Source organism: Pinus tabuliformis, chromosome X (genome assembly GCF_031772625.1).
Source record: "Pinus tabuliformis cultivar Carrire ecotype Pingquan chromosome X, CPIR1, whole genome shotgun sequence".
Taxonomy (NCBI): domain Eukaryota; kingdom Viridiplantae; phylum Streptophyta; class Pinopsida; order Pinales; family Pinaceae; genus Pinus; species Pinus tabuliformis.
Genome location: NC_142308.1, coordinates 391,147,035 through 391,174,810, shown reverse-complemented (window position 1 = coordinate 391,174,810; position 27,776 = coordinate 391,147,035). Strand labels below are relative to the sequence as shown.

At 35.3% G+C, this 27,776-nt stretch overlaps 1 pseudogene; it reads right to left on the bottom strand.

Moving 5' to 3' along the window:
* Positions 1-407: 407 nt before the first annotated feature.
* LOC149140181 (uncharacterized protein At2g24330-like) lies at positions 408-12,397 on the bottom strand (annotated as a pseudogene).
* Between the last annotated feature and the right edge of the window lie 15,379 nt (positions 12,398-27,776).

Here is a 27,776-nt window from a genome sequence, read left to right as displayed (position 1 = left end):
TCCCTATATAAATTAATCACAACTCCACTGAAATCTAAACTATTTTACACATGTTTGAACTCAACAGGAAAAGAAATCTAAAAGATTTCAAACATTCTAGCTTCCTGAATTGAAGAAACTGGAAATTGAATGTCAAATATCATCTGATAGATAAAATGAATCTTTAGATTCATATTTTAAAACTTTTCAAATCAACCATTGATGTACACCACATCAAAAAAATCAATTTCGATCATCAACGTCAAGGTTTCCTACATCATGTTTGTATTAGATTTTCCTTATTAACACAGAGAACTGAACTCATAATTGAACAAAGCTTTCTTGTTCACAATAAATGCTCAATTTTCTATACATATGAACTGAGATATTCATGCTCAAGTAATGCTACATCATGTAAAGTGTTATATTCAATTGGTTGACTCGTTAGACTCTGTTCGCTTAGTTTCTTTGGAAGTCTCAGAAACTGAGGCATTCGCCAACTTTTTGACGACTTTGGAATTGGCTATATTCTTTGCATCACTGCTAGGGGCTTGATTTTCACCAACCTTGCCTTCAATCCATTGGTTCCTGAATTATAGCTTCCTGGCCCAGCTACCATATCACCAAACCTTTCTTGACGTGAACCATTTAGTGCATGGAAGTGTGGGCAATAATATGTTACGAATGGAAAATCCTCTTTCCTAGCCAAGCATGCAAGTAAAAAGAAAATGTCCATTCAGACTTGTTACCCATGACAAGATCAAGTGAAACTTTCTCTCTACTAATGTGTTCATATGTTACGAAACAAATTAGACCTTCCACAAATATTTCCATGTATTAAGGTGAAACATTAGAGGAAATAGATTCTAAGAACATTTTTAAATGCATATATGAAGGGATAAATATGTAGTGAAACTAAACATGCTTCCATATATCTGGAAAAATTCAATATACCAAATCATATAAACTTATAGAAATCCCAAAGGAGTTCAACTCAACGATGAGGAACATGGAGTTTTTTACCATTGGACAAGGTTCAATTCACATGAGATCTTTTCTTAGATCGATGGGATCACCTTGAAGTAGTGGTTGATGTGTAGTTGGACCAAGAGGGATTATATGAAATGAACCTATGATCCCCACTAGACTGTGGTCTAGCAGCAATTTGGAGTAGTTGTTGTGACAATGACCCAAGTTGAAATCCTAGCAAGCATGCTCCACCACTGCGTGAGGTTCATGGGGTTTTCCAAATGTGACCATTGATAATATTGAATATTGTTGATGTAGATTTTGGCATATTATTGTATGGCACTTTATTCACTTGAAAGTGACGGGTGGAACAAGATTATTTTCGAGTTTTCCATCTAAAAAACGACAGGTTCCCATTTATAGAAAGAAAAAAAATATAAGAAACAAAAGATGCAACCATAGACAACTTACGAAATTTACATCCAAAGTCAACAATAACACACATTTGCAAATTGCATATTTGAAGAAATACACCACAAAAAAAGGATTTCATATAATTGCATTGTTCATAGTACAACAAATCCTAAACATAAATAGAAATTAAAGGTGAAAATGTGTATATCTAATCAAATAATTCACCTAGCACATTATTTGTCAGAACTTAGGATAAGTAGGGCCTTTTGAGAAAAGGGAAAACATGCAACTTAGAAACAAATATATATATATATATAAAACAATAATATATTTCAAAAAAAACAAACAAACAAATGAACAAAACAAAAAAAAACAAAAAAAGGCCAACAGTCAGTACTTTCTTAAGCACATTAGCACACATTAAAGACTTCCCAAATTAAAAATTATATTATAAACACAAGACGATGAATTTGCTTCAATCAGTAAAGGAAAATTCTCAGCAGATAATGCTTACGTTAATTCTAGGTTCTCAAATAACATCAATCAACATTTTGAGAAATATAAAAACAACTAGTCAAAGTTTCTATAGTTGACCTAGGTAGAGGCAGTCTCAAGGAAACTTCAAGCACAATATCAAAAGGCTTGACAAGAAGACTATGATATCAATGATGATGAATGCTTGAGAAATTACAATAGAATGTGTCACTCACAATGCTATGTTATAATTATTGACCATGACAAAATATACTGCATAATGGATGTAAGCAATCATCCAAACCACTCACCATTGTGCATGTGACAGTTACCACAAATCATGGCATAACATTGTGATGGATCTTCACCAACAAGCATGGCTGCAAGTTGATAAATCCAACCTCCTTCACTCACATTGCCCCTTTGATGATGCTCAACTACATATCCATGTCGCATTGTGCCACCACGAGGGTTTGCCAATGCTGCAGAAGCATCTTGTCTATTAGAAAATTGCTTACTTGAAATGTTACTGACACTAATTCTCATTCCATGAGAATGTTTCTTGTTTCTAAGCCTAGATGGTACATGATGCATGAGCATCCAGATGAGGGTACCATGACCGAGTGTTTGGTCTTAGTCAAGGAGAACAAATTCATTATCATTTGGTTCCATTTACTGATCAACACAGTATTTAGAAACTTGTTTTTTTTATTTAGTTATTAGTTAAGTTGTAATTAGGAACAACATAATTAGATGAAGGTGGTTACAGCCACATTGTTTGTTTTATTTTATTTATTTTAAAATTGTCTTTCATTTAGAAAAAAAAAACACAAAAAGAAGATAATATATATTTCATGGGGCAAGAAAACCCGAAATAGTTATCAACCGTGTAACTGCAGATGTAACTACGAGCAGTCGGGAGAACTGTCTCAAAAACAATACAAAAGCGAATGTAACACATTTTTGAAAGGGCTCGATACACCAAAACAGGAAGATAATACAGAAGTATATAATTTTCAAAACCCTGAGCATCTGAATCCATCTGTGATAAATAATCTGTTGTTTTTTTTTTTTTCTTATAACTATCTGTAACAATTAGAAAATTCTGTGTTTTCTCTATTCCCATAAATCTTCCGTAAGTTACAGACAAATGTACATTATTTAAATTCGAATGACAAGAACAGGAATAATCGCACTGACAAGAGAATCGAGCATGCAGTCCCAGTAAAAGTATAACGTCCAGACACACGGCGCAAGTAACAGCCACAGAAGCAAACCAATAGATACAACACTATAAAATGCATTCACAACAGAGGTAACCCATTGATACCTGAAACTCCCATTTTCTTTATAAATATTAACACAACAGGCATATAAAAAATATGGTTGCAAAATTCTTAGGACCAATGACAGCAAAGTAGAACGATTTCCCCTTCAAGAATAACGACTAGCGTAGCTAGGGTTTGAAACCCTAACTGGTTATAGTTTGCCAAAACAAATAAACTATATACAGAAGCCCAAAGGTCTTTCAAATACGAAATAACAACCAGAGGAGCCGAAGCTTTCATTGCCTACACCACAAGTGGACTATACCAGTGAAGGAACCACAAAAAGAAGTTGACAAGCAAAAGGACTACAACAAAGAATGACCCTACCAGGTTACGTTGGTCGAGGTCCAAACAACGACACATTCCAAAACCAGCCCAACCTGCACATTAAAACAAGACAGAGTTAGTGCGTGCACTACAAAATCATGGGAATGAAAGAAAACAACGAAGGTAAGGTCCATGGTTGACTTACAAGTAAGATAGACAGCACCAGAAGGACGAATCCGCAGCTGGGTCACAGCCACCAGAGGGATCCCCGCTCACAAGGAGTGGCCACCCTTAGTCCCAAAGAAAAACTGAGAAAATTGACTATAGCAAGGACGGAAGAACTTACCTTGTACAAGTCCGGTGGAGCTGAGTGCAGGGGTCCGTGGCGACTGTAACCTGGAGGACCACAGATTTTCAACCAACAAATTAACCAGTGAAGCAACCAAGTAGGAAATCAGAGACCCAACCAGAGCAACCCATATAAAGAAAGTCAAGGGAACATTCGAAACAGCTGAGTCATAAACCAACAGAGAACCGAAGCAAACCCTCTTACAAGCCGACAAGAATGTTGCTATAATGCCCAGGTGAGAACAACCAGGTAACGAACGAGAAAACGCGGGCGGAGTTACCCATCCACCAGGTAGGGGTTCCAGAATCAAGTGCGAGTAGAGCGCCATTACAACTTTGGCACAGTTGCAGGTGAAGCACCATAAACCCTCATAGCGAGCGGAGCAAGGACTAAAAAACAAAAAGTGACAAGTGAATGCGGAGGGAGGAGTGTAATCGAGGCGCGAAGGGAGAAGACCGAGGTGAGGACAGGTGTCCCCCTCACCCACCAACGTACCAGTAATTAATTACATCAATTAAATCCAAAATCGAAAATATCTGTGCTAACTGATTGTTTACATTAAACTGTGATTGTTGACCTAAACCAAAACTTAATCAATGATTAATTATTGTTAAACCGCTGGTTAAAGGGTTGGTCCCATCATATTGTGGTATCAGAGTGGGTTTTGTAGGTTTCTTGGAAAGATGGAAGTTGGAAGACGAGGACATGGAAGAGGTGCACAGAGAGTAGCAGAGGAAGGATTGCGGGAGGAAATTAGGATCCTTACTACCCGTTTGGAGGCAGTTGAAGCAGGAAGGAGAAGGGATCCAGAGGTAGGCGATGACAGCGAAGAAGAATCTATAGTTACGACAGATAGATTAGATGAGGAAGGACCAGAAATTAGATTGTTGAGGTCAGTCCTATTGGCTAACAGCAAGCCTAAGCCAGAGATTCCAAATTATGATGGCAGCTTGTCCACAGAAGTTTTGTTGGACTGGATCAGTGAATTGGAAAAATATTTCGAATGTGAAGAGGTCAGCGAAGATCAGAGAGTTAAGTTCACTGCAACAAAGCTGAAAGGACATGCAGCCTTGTGGTGGGACAATGTCCAAGCGGAAAGAAGAAGGATGAATAAGTTGCCAATAAAGAAATGGCCAAGAATGGTGGCCAAGATGAAAGGTAGATTTTTGCCCAAAGATTACTAAATTTCACTGCATCGTCAAGTGCATAATTTGAGGCAAAAAGGGATGACAATGAGATAACATACTGAAGAATTATACCAGGTAAATTTAAGAGTTGGTTACACGGAGGATACCTCGGAAAAACAGCAAGGTATGTAAATGGTCTGAGATTGGAAATATTGGATGAGATAAGCATTCTTTCCCCAAAAAATATAGAGGAAGCCTACCAGAGTACCATGAAGGCAAAGGAGAAGATCACCAAAAAACAGAATGCTATGAGAGGATGGGGAACCATCAGAGGAATAGGAAAATCCTATGGCAGAGGACGAACTGCCAATAATAGTGAAGAGGGCAGCAGTTCCAAGACTTCAGGGACAGTAGAAAAAGGAGACAGCAATAGAGGAGGAAGGCCATATCAGAGAGGAAGAGGAAATGGCCGAGGTAGAGGGGCCGCCTATCAGTGCTACAGGTGCCACAAGTGGGGGCACAGGTCTTTTGAGTGTCCTGAATCAAAACAAGCTGGTCAAAGAGGGGCATATGTTGCACAGCCAAAGGAAGTAGAGGCACCACCCCAGGAAGCAGAAAATGTGCCGGAAACAGGGGAAGCCTTAGTTCTAAATAAAGTTCTGTTGAAACCAGCCAAGGAGACAGCTAAACAAACTCAAAGGAAGGCATTATTCTAAATAGTGTGTAAGTCGCACGGAAAATGCTGCAAGTTGATTATCGACAGTGGGAGCACGGATAATCTAGTTGCCACAAAGATGGTAGAGAAGTTTGGTTTGAAGCGACTGAAGCACCCCACTCCCTATAAGGTATCGTGGTTGTAGAAAGGCCATCAACTTTTGGTTGACGAATAGTGTGAAGTTGAGTTCCATATTGGCAGGTATAAGGACAAGGTTGTTTGTGATATTATGCCAATGGACGTATGTCATATACTGCTAGGAAGGCCATGGTAGTATGACCAAAAGGTAGTGCATGATGGGATTAAGCACATACTTGTGCCCATCAAGGAGGAAGAAACAGCAAAAACAAGCGGGACGAAAGTGTTACTAATGGGTGGAAAATAGTTTTTGAAGCAGATTGAAGATAGTGAAGTGAACTATGCAGTTGTGAGAAGGGAAAAAAATAGTTTTGTTGCACACAAAAATGTCTGATTTACCTGCAGAAATTCAGAAAATGCTGCAGGAATTCAGCAATATTATAGTGGACGATTTACCAGATAAATTGCCTCCTAAGAGAAGTATCAGTCATGACATTGACTTTATACTTGGAGCAAGTCTACCGAACAAGGCAGCATACCGGATGAGTCCCAAAGATAATGAGGAAATTAGAAAACAGGTGCAAGAATTGCTGGATAAAGGGCTAATAAGGGAGAGTTTGAGCCCCTGCGCAGTTTCGACAGTTCTTGCTCCCAAGAAAGGAGGAGAATGGCGAATGTGCACAGATTCGAGGGCCATCAATAAGATTACCATCAGGTACAGGTTTCCACTGCCACGGATGGACGATATGATGGACTACCTAAGCGGGGTAGCATACTTCTCAAAGATTGATCTGAAGAGTGGTTATCATCAGATTCGAATCAGGGAAGGGGATGAGTGGAAAACAACATTCAAGACCAATGAAGGGCTGTATGAGTGGCTAGTAATGCCATTCGGATTAAGTAATGCCCCTAGTACCTTTATGTGACTGATGAATGAAATGTTGAAAGAGTTCATTGGAAAGTTTGTGATAGTGTATCTTGATGATATATTAATTTTTAGCAAGACTAAGGAGGAACACTTTCGACATGTTTGAAGTGTGATGGAGAAATTGCAGCAGAATAAGCTGCTGATAAATCTAAAAAAATGTACTTTTTTTCAAAGAGAACTAGTTTATCTGGGCTCTGTGATTGCAGAGAACGAGTTGAAGATGGACCCAGAAAAAATTGCAGCCATTATTAGCTGGCCATCCCGAAAGAGCCTATTTGAGGTTCGTAGTTTTCATGGGTTGGCAAGTTTTTACCATAAATTTATCAGAGATTTTAGTGGAATCTGTGCGCCTATGTTGGATACTATTAAGAAGACGAGTCAGCCTTTCCATTGGACTGAAGCAGCAGAGAGGAGCTTCCAGTTATTGAAGGTAAAAATCACTGAGAGGCCAATCCTAAGATTTCCTGATTTTAATAAGCTCTTCCAAGTCTGTTGTGATGCAAGCAGTATGGCCATTGGAGCTATACTTAGCCAGGAAGACAAACCTGTTGCGTTTTTCAGTGAGAAGTTGAATGAGAGCAGGCAAAAGTATTCATCTTATGACAAAGAATTCTATGTTGTCGTCCAAGCACTGAAGCATTGGAGACACTATCTGCTGGGGAGTGAGTTTGTTTTATTTTCTGATAACTCTACATTGCAATACGTGATGCAACAGCATAAGCTGAATCACAAGCATGCTAAGTGGGTCGAATATTTACAGAGTTTCACTTTTGTGTTGAAACACATTAGCGGGCAAGCCAACAAGGTGGCAGATGCGTTGAGCAGAAGAGCTTTGCTCTTACAGGAGAGTACGATACAAGTGTTGGGCTTCGAGCATTTGAAAGACTTGTATCAGACTGACGCGGATTTCAAAGAGGCTTATGAAGCCTGTCAGAATCCTTTGTTGAGAAACAATAGTCCATGGTTGGACTATAATTTACAGGAGAAGCTATTGTTTAAAGGGGGACAATTATGCATTCTCGATTGTTCGATGAGAGAGAATATCATTTGGGAGAAGCACAGTGGAGGTCTAGCCAGGCATTTCGGCATAGACAAAACATTAGATTAGCTCAGCCATTTTTATTATTGGCCAAGAATGCGAAGGGATGTGCAGAGATTTGTAACTAGATGTAAAGTGTGTCAGTTGGCGAAAGGACACAGTCAGAATATGGGACTCTACACACCATTGCCTATTCCGAGTAGACCGTGGGACTCAATCAGTTTGGACTTTGTCTTAGGTCTACCAAGGACGTAGCGAGCTTCTGATTCTGTGATGGTAGTAGTAGACCAATTCTCAAAAATGGCACATTTCATCCCTTGTAAAAAAACCAGCGATGTCACTCACGTGGCCCACTTATTTTTCATAGAGATCGTCAGGCTACATGGCCTGCCTAATTCCATTATTTCCGACAAGAATGTAAAATTTACAGGACACTTTTGGCGCACCTTGTGGAAAAATATGGACACACAATTAAGTTTCAGCTCTGCTTATCACCCACAGACCGACGGGAAAATAGAGGTGGTAAACAGGAGCTTGGGGAACCTGCTACGAAGTTTGATCGGGGAAAATTCACGAATGTGGGATCGTGTACTTGCCCAGGCAAAGTTCTCTTACAACGACTCACCAAATCGCAGCACGGGGCACAGTCCTTTTCAGATCTTATATGGCATGCATCCTCGCGGAGTGCATGAGTTACGAGATCTAGGACAACAGGAAAGATGGAGTGCTGATGGGGAAGATTTCACCAAAGCAATGAATGACCTACACGAGCAGGTAAAGATGAAGTTGCAGGACAGCAGTCAAAAATACAAGCAGCGGGCAGATCTGAAATGGCAAGAGGTACAATTTAATGTGGGGGATGAAGTCCTCACACATTTGCGTAGAGAATGTTTTCCTAGGGGTGAATACAACAAATTGAAATATAAGAAGATTGGCCCTTGTAAAATTCTGTGTAAATTTTCAGCAAATGCTTATGAATTACAGCTACCTCCAGGGATAGGCATATCGCCCATCTTCAATGTGGCAGACTTGTTTCCATATACTGCTAGTCCTGAGGAAGACAATACAGCATGGCTTACACGAGACACACAGGAAGGGAGTGAGACTTGGATGAGACAAATGCCTTCAGCTCAGCCCCTTGAGATCGAGAGGATCCTCGACACTCAGGTGGCCAAGCGAACTCGGCAAAAGGAATACCTATAGTATCTAGTCAAGTGGAAGAACTGTCCCATTGAGGACAGTTCATGGCTTGACGCTAGACAAATACAGCAGGCAGGCTATTCAGTCGAGAAGCTCATGGACCGAAGTCATGAATTTTTCTTACCCCGGGAGCCTGATGCAGGAGCATCCAGCTGAGGGTACCATGACTGGGTGTTTGGTCTCAGTCAAGGAGAATAGGTTCATTATCATTTGGTTCCATTTACTGATGAACACAGTATTTAGAAACTTGTTTTTTTTATTTAGTTATTAGTTAAGTTGTAATTAGGAACAGCACAATTAGATGAAGGTGGTTACAGCCACACTATTTGTTTTCTTTTATTTATTTTATAGTTGTCTTTCATTTACAAAAAAAACCCAAAAAGAAGATAATATATATTCCACGAGGCAAGAAAACCCGAAATAGTTATCAACCGTGTAACTGCAGATGTAACTACGAGCAATTGGGAGAACTGTCTCGAAAACAATACAAAAGCGAATGTAACACATTTTTGAAAGGGTTCGATACACCAAAACAGGAAGATAATACAGAAGTATATAATTTTCAAAACCCTGAGCATCTGAATCCATCTGTGATAAACAATCTGTTGTTTTTATTTTCTTCTGATTACTATCTGTAACAATTAGAAAATGTTATGTGTTTTCTCTATTCCCATAAATCTTCTGTAACAGACAAATGTGCAGTATTTAAATTCGAATGACGAGAACAGGAATAATCACATTGACAAGAGAATCGAGCATGCAGTACCAATAAAAGTATAGCGTCCAGACACACGGCGCAAGTAACATCCACAAAAGCAAACCAATAGATACAACACTGTAAAACGCATTCACAATAGAGGTAACCCATTGATACCTGAAACTCCCTTTTTCTTTATAAATATTAACACAACAGGCATACAAAAAATATGGTTGCAAAACAGCAAAGTAGAATGATTTCCCCTTCAAGAATAACGACTAGCGTAGCTAGGGTTTGAAACCCTAACTGGTTACAGTTTGCCAAAACAAATAAATTATATACAGAAGCCCGAAGGTCTTTCAAATACAAAATAACAACCAGAGGAGCCGAAGCTTTCATTGCCTACACCACAAGCGAACTATACCAGTGAAGGAACCACAAAAAGAAGTTGACAAGCAAAAGGACTACAACAGAGAACGACCCTACTGGGTTACATTGGTTGAGGTCTAAACAGTGACACATTCTAGAACCAACCCAACTTGCACAATAAAACAAGACAGAGTTAATGCATGCACTACAAAATCATGGGAATGAATGAAAATAGTGAAGGTAAGGTCCATGGTTGACTTACCAGTAAGATAGACAGCACCGGAAGGACGAATCTGCAGCTGGGTCACAGCCACCAGAGGGAGCCCTACTCACAAGGAGCGGCCACCCTTAATCCCAAAGAAAAACTGAGAAAATCGACTATAGAAAGGATGGAAGAACTTACCTTGTACGAGTCTGGTGGAAGAACTTACTAGGTAACGAATGAGGAAACGTGGACGGAGTTACCCATCCACCAAGCAGGGGTTCCAGAATCAAGTGCGAGCAGAGCGCCATTACAACTTTGGCACAGTTGCAAGTGAGGCACCATAAACCCTCACAGCGAGTAGAGCAAGGACTAAACAACAAAAAGTGACAAGTGAATGCGGAGGGAGGAGTGTAATCAAGGCACGAAGGGAGAAGACCGAGGTGAGGACAAGTGTCCCCCCTCACCCACCAACATACCAATAATAATTACATCAATTAAATCCAAAATCGAAAATATTTGTGCTAACTGATTGTTTACATTAAACTGTGATTGCTGACCTGAACCAAAACTCAATCAATGATTAATTATTGTTAAACCACCAGTTAAAGGGCTGGTCCCATCAGTACAACTTTGACATCATGGATTTTTTCTTGGTTTTGGATAATGCCTACATCATCTTGTATGGTGAAATTCAACCCTAACTCTACCCCTAATTTGGATGCTAAAACACTAGCAGCAATTGCCTTTGCAGCAGGATCAAGGTCATATATTTTGTGATCAAAGAAAAATAATCATGTTAAAACAACACTTCTGCACTTGCATATATTTAGTCGAAATTAATTGTGAAGATTCAACATCATAAATCAATTTGATTATAAATTTTATAATCCTAGTATATGTGCATTCATTAGTTGATACCTCTCAATTTTTGATAGCCTGTTTCATCAGTATCTCCTAAAGAGCCCAAGGTACAAGGAATGAACCCATATACATCCTATAATATACAAACTCTGACTATAAGTTTCATAATATAGCCTGTTTCAAAAGGAACTCTTGAGTTGAGTACAACAATTTTGCTTCTAAGCCACATGCATCCCATTAATTACAACCAATTGACTTTACTGAGAAATTTATAAACCTTATACAATGACATGGTATGGGATCATATATAATATGGTACAATCTATTTGTAGTTGCAATATATTTTATTAGATAGAGTTTATCATTTAGTCATTATACTCATGCATAGTAGTTTTATGTTTTGTTTGTTTCAGCAATTTAGAATAGGAAAGCCAATGTTTTCAGATAATGTGGTTTCTAGTATTCCAGCCTCAATCAACTCCAATGTTGTTTTCAAAAAAAAAAATCCAGTTATTTTCAATACCATTAAGAAATACCATCAATGATATACAGTATCATATTATGGTTGAACAAGGGTTCAAGAGTTCGTTCTTTGTAGGCACAGATATAAATAAATAAGAGGATTTGTATCAACAAAACAAAATGATGTGAAGAATAGAATATTTGAAAATTTGGCATGGAAACCAATGTTACAAGACATGAATGTGGCCTAAATCATAGAGTTCATGGATCTATTTTACCCATTAACTCCCCCTAGAATGTCTTAATTTCTGAAACAGACACAAAACAAGTCCTAGACAACCTAGAATCATTTCCAACATCCTTATCTTCATTATAACTTGCCAAAAATATTTGTATAATAGTTGATTCAACTATGAACCTTTTTCCAACAATTTGGAACCAAAAAAGGGCCCCACTAACAGAGACCAAAGTAAGTAAACAATGTTTAAACATTTAAAATAAAAATGTTATCACCGTCCTTAACATTTCTATTGTTTCTCCTATTAGAAGGAACTCTATTAGATATATTTAAATTATACACCATAATTTTTGCATTTTCCATGACCCAACATGTTCAAAATAGGGAAATCAACTATAATTTGGATAGCCTCAAATTGAATCAATATACACATTTTTGTTTAGATGATTTGGAGAGAAATAGTTTTACGATGAAATTGAATAATTTACCTTACTTGTTTTCAATGAGGATGCAACAATAGACAATTCCAATGAAACATGTCAAAGCTTATTAATGGAAAAAATCACTCACAATAAAATTATTAAGTTCTCACTAACTTGAATAAGTTGTTGAGTCAGATAATAATTTGTTTGCTCTTTAAGTTCATTAATTTTAGCTCGTCTTTCAGCACACAATTTATCAAGAGTTCTTGTGTTCATTAATTTTAGCTCGCCTATAATAATTATAAAATAAATTTCATTATAAACATAGTTACCTATCAAACGAGAACTATTACCTCAAAATGGGTACTTGAGTCCAAAAATTCCAAAAAAACATGAAAAAACACCTTGCAATCGAAAAATGTTGATGCCAGAATAAAGTTATTTTTTCTTCAGAGTAAATTTTCAATATTTTTCAAAAACAACAGTTAAAAAACAACAAAAGTCATTTTGTTTGGTGCAAAAAACACCTTGAAATTGAAAAGTGTTGATACTGGAATAACGTTTTTTTTTTCAAGGTACATTTTCAACACTTTTTAGTAATGACGTTAAAAACAAAATATCGTGACTCTAAAAAACTTTAAATTTCCAATGATTTTCAAGCATGACATTAACAATGAAATATCACATCTTTGAAAACCCTTAAAATTCCAACGATTTCTAAGCATGACATTAAATTTAAAATATCACTTCTTTGAAAAACCTTAAAATTCCAATAATTTTCAAACATGGTGCTAAGAAAAAATGTTTATAAATGTTTTCAGCGATAACATTAAAGATAAAATATCACGACTTAAAAAAACATTAAAAATCTTCACATTTTTTCAACCATGGAATTAAAACCAAAGATTATGACTATAAAACAATCTTAAATTTTCAAAATATTTTAAGCATGACATTACGGAAAAAAATAAATAAATAAATAAATTATGACTAAAAAAACTTTAAAAATGAACACCTGAATGAAAGAGTTATTATACCAAGAGTAATTTTTTTTAAATGCTAAATGTATAGCGATTTTGAAATCTTAGCTTAACACAATTTGATACATTCCGAAAAAAAATAAAATAAAATTAATTAATTAGTTAATTAATTAAAAAAAAAAATATATATATATATATATATATATATATATATATATATATATATATATATTCAACTATCAAATTAACACGCAGTGTAGGTGAGCTCAACTCATTGTAATGAAAACTTAAAGACCAACCATGAAATTAACACATTGTGGGGCAGACTCGATTCATTATAACAAAAAATTTAAAATCAACTATCAAATTGCACGTAATGGGATCGGGTTGCTAGACAAGCATCGACACATACCCTATATATATATGTGTGTGTGTGTGAGAGAGAGAGAGAGAGAAAGATACAACAAGAAACAAAAATTCATATATTGAAAAAACAAAAAAACAAAAAAAAACATGACAAAAGAAATCAAATATAAAAGATATATAATAATGACATTAAAAAAAACTATAAAATGTAAACAAAAATAACCATACCATGTAAAATTAAAGAAAAAAAAGAGTAAAATAAAAACCAAAAAAAAACTAAAAATAAACAAAAAAAATAAAATACACAAGTAAAATACAACATTAAAAAAATTGAAAACTGAAAAATAAATAAATTAATTAAAAAAATCCTCAGCGACTCCAAGGCCCAACTAGCCAAGGGTGGCAAGGGGACGATTCATGACAAAAAATAAATTAAATTTCATAAAATATATAAAAACAAAAACAAATAAAACCATAAATAAATAATCAAAAATAATTAACTTGTAAAAATGAAAATTTTAAATAAATAAATAATACTATATATATATATATATATATATATATATATATATATATATATATATATATATATAAAAACCATTTTTTAAATTAAAATAAAAATTAAAAAAAAAACCATTTAAAAAAATGTAAATTATTATTAAAAAAATAAATTAAATAAAAAAGTTAAATTAAAATAAAAAAATAAAAATAAAAATAAACAAATAATTCAAAACAGTTTAAAAAGGAATTTAAAATTAAAATTAAAATATATATATAAAAGAAATTAATTATAATTTAAAATTTAAATTATAAAAGAAAAAAAAAATTCAAATAAAAAATATTTAAATTTAAAACTTATTATAATAATAATTAAACTAACTTAAATTTAAATTTTAAAATTTTAAAAAAAATAAAAAAAATAAAAAAATAAAAAAAACAATTGAAAAAAAATAAAAATAAAACAATTTAAAAAAACCAATTAAAAAATAAATAAATAAATAAAAATAAACAATTGAAAAAAAAAATTAAAGAAAAAATAATTAAGGAAATAAATAATTATAAAAAAAACAATTATAAAATGCCATAACCTCGCACCCTCCCCTCTCATCTCCCTCACCCACCTCCCGTCTCTCTCCCTCCCCTCCGCTCCCCCACCCAGCACCCACCGCACCCCCCTCCTCCGCCACCCAGGCCCCCGACCAGCGGCCTCTTGGGTGCTGGCTGGGGGACCAGGTGAGGAGTGGAGGGGGGTAAGGGGGAGAGGAGGAGGGCAGTGAGGGTGAGCGATGGGGTGGGAGTCGAGGGGGAGTGGAGGGAGGGGGAGGCGAGAGGGGAGGGAGGCGAGAGGGGAGGGCCGAGGGTGGGGAGGAGAGGTGGGTGGTGGAGGGGAGGGCTAAGGGTTGGGAGGTGAGGGGCAAAGGGGCGAAGGGGAACGGGGGGAAGAGGAGGACAGGAGGGGGAATTTTATTTGAATATGTTTTTTTATTTTTATATTTTTTATTTTTTTCAACTTTTTTTTATATTTTTTTTAAATTTAATTGTTTTTTTATTAATTGTTTTTTTTTTAATATTTTTTTTTAATAATTTTTTTTTTTTTTTATTTGTATTTTTTTATTGTTTTTTTTAATTGTTTAATTTTTAAATTGTTTTTTTTATTTTTTTAATTGTGTTTTTTTTAATGTTTTTTTCTTAATTATTTTTTTAATTGTTTTATTAAAATAATAATAATAATAATAATTTGTTTTTATTTTTTAATTATTTTTTAGTTTTTTTGAATTTTTTTTTTAAATTTAAAATAAATAATTCTTATATTTTTATTTTATTTTTTTTTTATTTTTTTTTTAATTTTTTTTTTTTTTTTTTAATTTAAATTTTTTTGGTAATTATTTTAAGGGATTCTTTTTGTAATCAGGCTTTTTTTATTATTTTTTAAATATATATATATATATATATATATATATATATATATTTATTTATTTATTTATTTATTTATTTATTTATTTATTGGATCATTTTTTTTTATTTAAATTATATTTATATAATATATATATATATATATATATATATATATATATATATATTAGTTTTTTATTCAATTTTGTTATTTTTACCAGTTAATTTTGGCTTTTTTTTTTTCATTTTTATAAGTTTTTTGTTTTTTTTTTTCCTTTTTTATATATTTTTTTGTATTTGATTTTTTTTGTCTTATTTTTTTATTTTTATTTTTATGTTTTACTACTAACATGTTTTATGTTTTATGTTTTATGTTTTTTTATTTGTTTGTCATGTTTTTTTTTTCTTTTTTCTTTTTTTTTCCTTTTTTTTTTTTTTCTTTTTTTTTTCTTTTCTTTTCTTGTGTTTTTTATTTTTGTTATTTTCTTTAGTTTTTTTTTATATATTTTCATGTTTTATTACTCACATGTTTTTATTATTTTTATTTTTGTCATCCTTTATGTTTTATTTTTATGTTTTAAGTTTTTTTCACATTTTTATAGGTTTTTTGTTTTTTGTTCTTTTGTTTTTTTATATATTTTTTTGTATTTGTTTTTTTGGTCATGTTTTTATTATTATTATTTTTATGTTTTATTACTAACATGAAAATCACCAACATTTAAAAAAAATTATCCACACTTAATTCATTAGAAAATTTGAAGTGTAGAAACTAAGGCCTCTCAACAAAAAGGGTTGATGTTCATCAACACTTTTCAAAATCAAGATGAAAATCAATAACAAAGAAAAGTGTTCACACTTGATACATAAAAAATTTAAAGTGTCAAAATAAGCCCTCTAAAAAAATGTGTTGACATTGCATCAACACTTTTCAAAATCAGCATGAAAATCACTAACATTTAAAAAAATGTGTTGATATTGCATCAACACTTTTCAAAATCAGCATGAAAATCACTAACGTCTAAAAAAAATGTTCATACTTGATACATAAGAAAATTTAAAGTGCCAAAAATATGCTCAAAAAAAAATGTATTCTAGCATCACCACTTTTCAAAATCGGGTGATCTTTTGCTACCTCAAAAAGACGGGTACCAGTTCACTTTCTCGTTTTATCGGTAACTATGTTTATAGTCAATGGGGAAAAAACATTAAATAACTTCTAACATGGAATCAACTTAAGGCTTTTAAAATTGTTTGTTTCATAGTTGCAACTCGCGATAGCATGTTAGCCCATCAAATACTTGTAGATAAATAAGCTCCATCAATTGCCCACCAAAAAACTAAATGCAATGATGGGTAGAGAAGGAAAAAAAGAACAAATATATTAATGTCATTGAATGACTAAAAGAGTTAATGGGAGAAGTAAAAAATAATTGTAGCAAGGGATTGTGTAAGGCATCTCCAATCCAAAATCATATAGACTATGTCCTAAACAAAGAGAAGTTTAATGATAACTCATGTTATAGTCCTTAACAGGTCATTCATAAGTAGATTGACCAAAGCCAACTAACCTTGAATAGTGTAGTGATCCAGGCACTCATGGCACACATTTGGATAACTTTTACCACTGATCATTTACAACAGTTAGGGACAAAACAGGTTCAGATGATTCAATTAGATTGACCATATGAGTTTGGATCTTGAACTTTGCGAGCCTAACTCAGGCCCTTCCTAGCATATTTTTGGAGTCTAACCCACCCATGCATGCCCTCATTTAGACAATTTAGATCACAGAGCATTTACAAAAGTTAGGGGAAAATAAAACTTCGAACATGTTTGGATGGATTCAAGCATATTAGTATGAGTTTGGATCTTAAACATTGGGAGCCCACCTCAGGCCCTTCCTAGCATATTTTTGGAGTTTGACCCACCCATGAATGCCCTCAATACCCCCACCTTGTAGACCTTGCCGTGAGTTTTCCAACAATCCAAACAGAAAATGCCCCCTATCAGTGCTTGTAAGTGAAATTTATGACCTAGAGAATTTAAGATTCTAGTTTTAACCCCTGGATTATAAAAGACTAAATCATGTATTGTTTTCAATGCAGTGGTTTATGAAAATGGTGTCAATCCAAGAGGGTTGAATTGTAATGACCCCATAATCTAGAATGTGAACATGCTTTGAAAATTTTCCTATCTCAAAGCCAAAGGCAAAGGCCCCACTAATGAATGTTCATGAGTCCAAATGGCAGGCAAGCTAGTTTTATGCTTAACTATTATAAAACCAAAGTATAATAAATAATATAATAGCCACCAAAAATATTTATTGAGAAGCAACACAAGAGCTAAATCCAGGAGTGGAAGAGGAAAGGGAGTCCTTGGGAAGGTAAGATAGGTTACCTAATATCCAAAAAATAACCAAAATTACATCAACGGGACTACTCAGTTCATAAGTGGCAGTACAAAGTAGGATTTCAAAGGCCACCCCTATAAAAGAAATAGGTAGTCCTACTCGGAAATATCTAAGCATGATTATCACAATGCTAAGAAGAATAAATACAAATCTTTGGAGCCAAGTACAAGAGAAGTTACCACTATCAAACAGAGGGTATTCCTTTGAAGTCAGAAGGGAAGTTATCCTACCATCTTAGGATTTGGATGGAAAGTTTGGTAAAAGAGATGTATCTGGTCTAGGGGATTTCTCTCTATATGGAAAATATGGCCCTCTGCATGGAGTTGATAGAAGGAGGTTGTTAGGTCCCTATAATAGTAGTGATTCCCCCATTACTATTTTCATTGCAACCCTTATTGTTATTTTTGTGCCCCTATTGTCGCCATATTGTTTTTATTGTGCCCCATAGAAGCTCACTATTGTTATTGTTGTGCCCTTATATTGTTATTATTATGTCGGCTTTGATTATACTGTGACCCGTTAGACTCCTATATATAGAAAGGAGGTATTGTCTTTTGTGTCATCCAAGAATTGTTCATTTGTGTAATGTAAAGGAGGTTTCCCCCTCGAAGAGGCTGATTTTGAAGTCGTTGATCTATCTTTTCTTCTATTTTGTGAGCTAGTTGCATAACAATCGGTATCAAAGTTTTGGATTCTAGGGTTTCGCTGCTTCAAACAGGTCATTGTGGAATTTTCGATATAACTATTTTTCTACGAAATTTCAAAAGCTAAAATTAAAACCCATTTTAGAATAACACTTTATGAACCTTGGGTACAAATTTCATATCTCGTCTCACTATCGTTTCGGAGATATGATCCAAGGAAGTTATGGTTTTGGCAGGCTCACGAATTATATCTCAAATAGGTGACCTAGGAAAAATCATCATAACTTTCTCTCTGAGCATCAAATTGAAATTTCGTCACAATTATAGAAATAGGATGGCCTGTAGTTTTCTGTGTATTTGTTTTAGGACCTAAGGTCAAAATAGTGACATGTGGCACTTCATACAAGTTCGCTCTACTGAACCATTCTATAATTAGGACATCGTGGGAGATTTGGCATAACTCTTCCTTGGAGAATCCAATATTAATCATACTTGAGGGGTTGGAAAGAGGACTTAGATGGATATCACAGGACAAAATTTCAGACCTTAGAAATTCGCAATTACAGAGATACAACAGATTAAATATCAAGCTCCTACAAAGTGGAAAAAGGTGTGTAGTTTTTTTTTTTAATTTTGCATAAGTTTGGTTTGAAAAATTAGTTCGACGGAATTAAAAGGGAATAGTGAAGCATAATTATCATTAATTGATGCCCCGAAGAAAGAAAATGGAAACACCTAATAAGAAACCTGAAAGCTCTAACATGACTCATGAAGAAGAGGAAGAAATGCAACATGATATATCAAAATTATGAGGCCAAGTGCAACAAAATTCACTCTCACAAAAAGTACCAAAAGCTAAGATGGATGGTTAAAGAAAGGCGTGGAGGCTAAGATGGATGGCATGGAACCTAAGATGGATTGTTTAAAGAAAGGCATGGAAGCTAAGATGGATGGTGTAGAATTAAACATTGAAGATTTCAAGAAAGACATGGAAGGTTTGAAAGGAGGTTTGGCAAAGTTGCTACAAGAAATGCTTCCTAATGGTGAAAATGTAGTAGAGGAAACTCATAATGAGAACAAAATAAATGTTAATCATGATTTCATAGACTCTAATGTTGGATTGAAGACCCACCATGTTCTAAGAATCGATATGAGGAAGTTTGATGGCAAGGATCATGTAACATGGATACTACAGATGGAACAATATTTCAATCTTCATAATGTGAAAAACACACAAAAGGTATGCATTGCAACTCTATATTTGGAACCAAATCGGTTTGTATGGTATCGATGGCTTTTCTCTCATAAACAAATTGTCACTTGGGCAATTTTTACAGAAGTAATGATAGCACATTATGAGGATACAAAAAGAAACACCTTTTTTAGCCAACTGATAAATCTCAAACAAAAGGGTTCAATAATGGAGCACATTGCGTACTTCCAAAAATTTAATATAAGAGTAAAAGATATTCCAGAGGTAAATAGGATTGATGTGTTCATAGGGCCTTTAAAGGATAACATCCAACATGAGGTTCGCTTTTGGGAACCTGATTCATTGGATAAGGCATTCAGGTTGGCAAGAAAAATGGAAAGAAAAATTATGGCAACAAGGAAGTCTACCACTCACAACTATAAATATGGAAGTGTCATTGCCTCTACCCTTCCACAACCTACAAGGTTGAAACCACAAAAATTGGAAGAAAAAAGAGCAAAAGGGCTTTGTTACAGTTGTGATAGAAAATACACTAAAGGTCATAAGTGCGCTAAGAAGAAATTATTTTACATAGATTGTGAAGAGGAGAAGAAAAGGAACAAGAAATGTCAAAAGAAGAGGATATACACCATGAACAAACCCTAGAGAAAGAAGAAATGAATCTGACCATATCTTGTAATGCATTGGGCAGAATTACCACTCCTCAAACTATCAAGATAGAAGGACATATCGAGAAGAAAAAGGTAATAGTGTTGATTGATTCGGGAAGTACCCATAATTTTATATATTGTAAGATGGACAAGGAATTGAATTGCTTCCTATATCCAACACCAGAGTATCAAGTGATGGTTGCAAGTGGAGGAACCATAAATTGCTCTTGAAAGCGCCATAATATCAAGCTATCCATGGGAGAATATGTATCGAATATCCCAATGCTTTCCATTCCAATGGGTGGTGTTGATGTTGTACTAGGAGTCCAATGGCTACAATCTTTGGGTATGATAGCTTTTAATTTTCAAGAACTTTTCATGATTTTTTTTCAAAGGAAAGGAAGTTGAATTAAGGGGTATTACAGGGAAATTGGGAAAGATAATCAGCTCTAACAGAATGGCAAAGATTCTAAAGAAAGAACAATGAGGCATAATTTCACAATTATGTTCGCTAGAGGTTCCCACATCGAAATTATCTATTTCTCCAAATCTCCAAAAAATATTGGACAATGATTCCAAGGTATTTGAGACTCCCAAAGGCCTCCCACCTATTCGTGATCATGATCATTCTATTCATTTGATTCCAGGAAGTTATCCTCCAAACATCGAGCCTTACAGATATCCCTATACCCAAAAGAGTGAAATTGAACATATGGTTGCAGAAATGCTAAAGGCGGGTATAATTCAACCTAGTCAAAGTTCTTTCTCTGCTCTAGTAGTATTGGTGCACAAGAAGGATGGATCATGGCACATGTGTCTAGATTATAGGGAGCTCAACAAGCTCACTATTAGATAAATTTCCAATTCTTGTCATTGATGAATTATTGGATGAATTTCATGGATCAATTTACTTCAACAAGTTGAATCTTCGTTCAGGATATCATCAAATCAAAATGAAGACTTAAGACATTCCGAAAACAACATTTAGAACACATGAGGGTAATTATGAATTTTTGGTCATGCCTTTTGGCCTTACCAATGCACCTTCTACATTTCAAGGTTTTATGAATTCCATTTTCAAACCCTTCCTTAGAAAATTTGTGTTAGTATTTTTTGATGATATACCAATCTACAACAAGTCTTGGAAGGATCATGTTCAACATGTTGACAGGGTGCTCAAACTGTTGGATGAGAAACAATTATATGCAAAAATCTCCAAATGTTTCTTTGGAGTACAAGAGGTGGAATATCTGGGTCATATTGTATCTCATGAAGGTGTTAAGGTAGACCCTAGAAAAAATAAATCCATTAAGGAATGGAAAATCCCTACATCTATAAAGCATCTATGATTATTTCTCAAGTTGACAAAGTATTATCGCAAGTTTGTTAAGAATTATGGGAGAATAGCAGCACCTCTAACAACATTATTGAAGAAAGATGCATTTTCATGGACTCCACAAGCAACGAAGGCCTTTGAACATCTTAAAGAGGCAATGTGTCAAGCACCGATCTTAGCTACATCGGACTTCACAAAAACCTTTATTGTGGAATGTGATGCCTCAAGAAATGGAATTGGTGTTGTTTTAATGCAAGAAGAAAGACCCATTGCTTTCGAAAGTAGTCCAATCAAAGGAAAGTATTTACACAAAGCTATTTATGAGAAGGAAATGTTGGAAATACTACATGCACTTAATAAATGAAGACCCTACCTAATGGGAAGATACTTCAAGGTAAAAACGGATCATGGTAGTCTTAAATACATTTTAGAATAAAGATTATCTTCAGAAGAGCAGAAAAAATGGGTCGCAAAGATGTTGGGCTATGATTTTGAAATCATTTACTAAAAATGGAAGCAAAATGTTGTGGCAGATGCACTTTCAAGAAAGGATGAGGATGTGGAATCATTGCTTTGCGCCATTTCTATTATCCAACCAGATTGGATAAATGAAGCAAGGGATGAATGGAAGAATGATGAAGAAGTGTGGGCACTCATTCAAAAGTTACAACAAGATCCCAGTACATTTGATACATTTAGCTAAAAAAATGATTCGTTATGGTACAGAGATCACTTATACCTATGTAATAATTCCCAACTCAATCAAAATATTCTTATGGAATTACACACATCTCCCTTAGGAGGGCACTCAATATTTTTAAAAACTTACCACAGGGTTAAGAAGGATTTTTTTTTGGATGGCCTTAAATCTGATATTCAAAAGTTTGTGGCGGAATGTTTGGTTTTCCAACAAAATAAAGTTGAAACAATTAAGACCTCAGGTCTATTACAACCTTTATCCATTCCAAGCCAATGTTGGGATGAGGTTTCAATGGAATTTATCACATGTTTACCCAAGTTCGAAGGAAAGAGTGTCATCATGGTGGTAGTTGACAGACTTACCAAGTATGTACACTTTTGTGCATTATCTCATCCATTTAAAGCTAGTACATTTTCTACTGCATTTATGGAAACAATTCAAAAGCTACATGGAAACCAAAAGATTATTGTAAGTGACAGAGATCCCATTTTCACTAGAAATTTTTGAACAGAATTATTTTCTTCTCTTGGTACTCAGTTAGCTCATAGATCATCTTATTATCCTCAAAATGATGGGAAAACTAAGATATTAAAAAAATGTTTGGAAGGATGTCTTCCTTGATTTGTATCTCATAAACAGACACAATGGGTCAAATGGTTGCCTTTCGCTGAATGGTGGTATAACATTTCCTTCCATACTGCAGCCAAAATGACCCCATTTATGGCAATTTATGGATATCATCCACCATCCATCACATCATATTTAAGAGAAAATTCTAAGGTTAAATCAATGGAATATCACATCAAACATCAACAACAAGTTCTCCAACTCTTAAGGGATAACCTCACTTTGGCGCAGAATAGAATGAAACAATAGGAAGATCAACATCGTAGCGAAAGAATTTTTGATGTAGGTGACTTGGTATTTCTATGACTACAACCATATAAACAAATATCCCTCAAGCAAGCTAAGAAGGACAATAAATTATCACCAAAGTATTATGGTCTATACAAGGTGTTGCAAAAGATTGGTACTATGGCATACAAATTGGAGCTTCCTACAAGCTGTTGCAAAAGATTGGTACTATGGCATACAAATTGGAGCTTCCTATAGCTTCCCGAGTGCACCTAATTTTCCATGTTTCATGCTTAAAGAATGTTATAGGGGACAAGCTCCCAGTTCAAACAATATTTCAAGAACTTGACGAGGAAGGAAAAATCATATTGGAACCTGAAGCAGTCACAGGATCAAGAACTCGACAACTACGCAATCGATCAATTTCGGAGTATCTCATCAAGTGGAATAACTTACCCACTGAAGATTCCACATGGGAGGATGATAATTTTATACAGAAGCATCCATAACTACTCAAGTGTTGAGGAAAAAAAAAATGAAGGAGAGGGGAATGTTAGGTCCCTATAATACTAGTGATTCCCCCATTACTATTGTCATTGTAGCCCTTATTGTTTATTGTTGTGCCCCTATTGTCCCCATATTGTTATTATTGTGCCCCATAGAAGCCCACTATTGTTATTGTTGTGCCCTTATTTTTATTGTTTTGTCGACTTTGATTATATTGTGACCCGTTAGACTCCTATATATAGACAGGAGGTTTTGTCATTTGTATCATCCAAGAATTGTTCATTTGTGTAATGTAAAGGAGGTTGCCCCCTCGAAGAGGCTGGTTTTGAAGTCATTGATCTATCTTTTCTTCTATTTTGTGTGTTGGTTGCATAACATGAATTGCCTACGAATCTAACATGAGCTATCTTGAAACCCCATATGACAACATCACATGGTTTTTCTTATCAAGGGTTTGGTTGCATCTTATAACTCAACATATCATTGTTTCCCTATGTCCCTTGTACAGGTTCTATCCTTTGACCATGCTATATTAAAATCTCTTTCACCTACCCTGTTGATGATATGTTCCAATTACAAACTCAAAATGTTATATGGAAGACACATGATCCTCATTGATGGGGGACATAACATATACATTTTCTTGTAGATATTATTTCCCTATTATTCTTACATTCTTCCTCATGTTGAAGAACACATGCCTCCACAGCTAGAATTCTATATAACCAACCTAAGAAGCCAGCGATCTTGAAAGATATGTGAGTCTGTGCCAAGCTAGGGGGGTTGTGGCAGAATTGGAAGGAAGGCAGTGTGTTTGAAGGGAGAGTTGTAGACTAAGCAACATGAAATATCATTATGTAACTTTTTTAAATCAATGTTCACTGCAAATGATCTAAGGTGTATTTGAAATCACACTATCCACTTTTTTTATTCATCACTACAATGAGCCAAGGTATACGAATTCCAGGGATTCCCAAAGAGCAACCGACAAGTCAAATTCTTTATTCCAACAGTATGGGACTAGAAAGGATGGATTCAATGGATGTCATGACCTTGTGTTGTGCTTTTCTATGTGGAAGAGGTTTGTCACTATTTGAATGTTGGGTGAGATGCCTAGAGAATACTTCCATGAGGGAAAGAATTGTTGGTGTTTGGTTGTGGCTATATTCTTTAGTATTGTGTGTTGGGATGGATGAGAAATAAATACAACAAACATCCTTCGTACTTATGGTCTCATAACCCTGTTTGGGGGTGGCATTTACAATGACTATGGTTGGGCAGTTGATCACTCATTTGTCACCAATTTGATGTATATATTCATGACAAAGTTGAAGGATTATCATCATTCTAATGCTAGTTCTCTCTCTTTTGTATATTTTCTATATAATTCCATTGACATGTTGAATTTTCATATCTACAGTCGATATTCATCATCGAATTAACCCAAAAAATTTAAAATGAATGGAAATATAAATTTGATGACAAGTTGGCTCCAAATTAAAATTCAAATTTTACCTCCAAGATCAAGTCGGCCAACCCTAAATACACAACTATTCGGGTTCATTCAACCATTATATATTGCTAATCAAATTCCTCATTTGAAAACCAAATCGAATCACCTCAAGATCTTATGTTTTCTGTTCACATGTGCGAAGGAGAGAGGAGAGAAGTAGATCGAAGTTTGACCAACCTTTGACTTGCATTGACCAGTAGTTTGACTGAGTTTTATTTTGAGCAAAGATTATATCTTTTGACCATGCTATATTAAAATCTCTTTCACCTACCCTATTGATCATATGTTCCAAGTACAAGCTCAAAATGATATATGGAAGACACATGACCCTTAGGCATGAGAGACATAACATATAATTTTTCTTGGATAGATTCTTTCCCTTTCATTCTTACATTCTTCCTCATGTTGAAAGGACACATGCCTCCATAGTTGGCATTCCATATAACCAACCCAAGAAGCCAATGATCTTGAAAGATGTGTGACTTTGTGCCAAGCTAGAGAGTTTGTGGTAGAAGTGGAAGGAAGGCACAATGTTTGAAGGGAGATTTGTAGACTAAGCAACATGAAATATCATTACCCACTTGTTTAAATCAATGTTCACTGCAAATGAGCTATGGTATTTTTGAAATCACATTATCCACTTGTCTGATTCATAACTGCAACGAGACAAGGTATACGAATTCCAGGGATTCCCAAAGAGCAATCAACAACACAAATTATTTATGCCAACACTATGGGACTAGAGGGGATGGATTCAATGGAGATCATGACCTTGTGTTGTGTTTTGTTAAGTGGAAGAGGTTTGTCACTATTTGAATGTTGGGTGAGATACCTAGAGAATATTTTCGTGAGGGAAAGCATTGCTGGAGTCTGGTTGTGGCTATATTCTTGAGTATTGTGTGTTGGGATGGATGAAAAATAAATCCAATAGCCAGCCTTCATCCTGTTGATTTGTGGGAGCATCGGATGTGCTCTAGCCATGAAATTTGGTAGAGAGGCTAAGGTACATGAGATCTCCAAGACCCAGAAATAGTTTGGGGAAATTCCACCCAGATAGAGAGATATTAAAATAATTAATATTTTTAATGGGGTTCCTAAGTTTAAACTTAGGAAAATTAAAATATTGATGTGTATTAATATAATATGGGTGAGAAAGTTCCAAATAATGAGGATCATGCCAAATCTAATCTTAGTCATTGATTAGGGACTTAATCTCGTTCATTGAATTGTCAACAGGGAAAGTATAAGAGGAGGCTTGACGGTCAGTTGGAGATACACCAAGTTGATCAAGAATTTAATTTTTTGGGGCAGGGTTTGTCGAGAGAATCGAGTTAGTGATCTGTTGCAGTGAGGGGCAGTTCAGCAGAAGGCCGATAATACATATCAAAGAGCCAGAGAAAGTTCCAAAGAGATAGCGCAGAGCCTTGAAAGGTTGACGCAAAGGCAGCCAGGACTGACACAAAGGCTGAAGAGGCAGCGATGAGGAAATTTCATGGGGCAGACTGGGAGTTGAGAGGCAGATGCAGAGCAGAAGAGGTTGATTCATTCCTTGGAGGGTGACGTAGTTCCAAAGAGAAGCTTGGAGCAGCATTCATTGTCCAACTAAGGAACTGTCGAAGTTGTTGTGGGATCAATCATCTGGTTGCTGGTCAGCTGAAATATCTATCTTCGAGGAGAGGTACTTTTGCCAAGGAAAATCTCATAAGGGTGAGCCATTTCTATCACCCTAGTTATATTCAGAAACGGCATAATAATAAAACCCTCATATATGTTACACTATTTTTCCCACATTGGGTTTTTTCCAGGGACGATTGTCCAAAAATAACGGTGTCCTTTGTGTGATTGTTTCATTTATTTCAGTTGTTGATCTGTATATGATTTAAGGCTGCGTTTGTGTTTATTTAGGTATTTATATTTATAAATAATTTGTTAATGGAAAGAACAAGTAGGAGATAATAAACCAGATAATGCAGTAGGGATTTCTAATGTGTCAGATTTAGAAATTTGAACATGGTATCAGAGTGTTGCAAATCACAGGAGGACTGAAGGCACCAGTAGAAATTTGAAATTTGCAGCAATAGCAGTTGTCCAGAGAGAAAACATTGTTCCAAAGCAGCAACAACTAGAGAAGAAGTGACACATAGCCTACATCATCATTTCGAGCCAGGAGGAAGGATCGATGTTGTGGCTAGGAGGAGAAAATTCAGCCATTGTCGGGATTGCGTAGAGCCTGGAGGGCTCAGTTTCTTTAGTTTTCAGGGCTTGGGGAGTTGTGGGAAGATTGTGATTTGAGTAGCTGGTGGGACGTTGTTTCTGTCGAATAAAAATAGTTTCTAAGGATACAGAGCCAAGGTAGAGGGAATCACTACCTCGATAGATTTCTAGCCAAGGAATCTAGATCTGAGTTGCAGTTAAAAGGAGGATTGGAGAGGAGTGGTTCGAAAACTAGCCAGAGGATTTCCAAGAGGGAAATCAAGACTCAGATGGATATTTCCAGGAGGGGAGTCAAGACTTAGAGGGAGTCCAAAAGAGGATATGAAATGGAAGTGAATGGATTGACAGATCAGGACAGGTTGGACCGGGCTTCC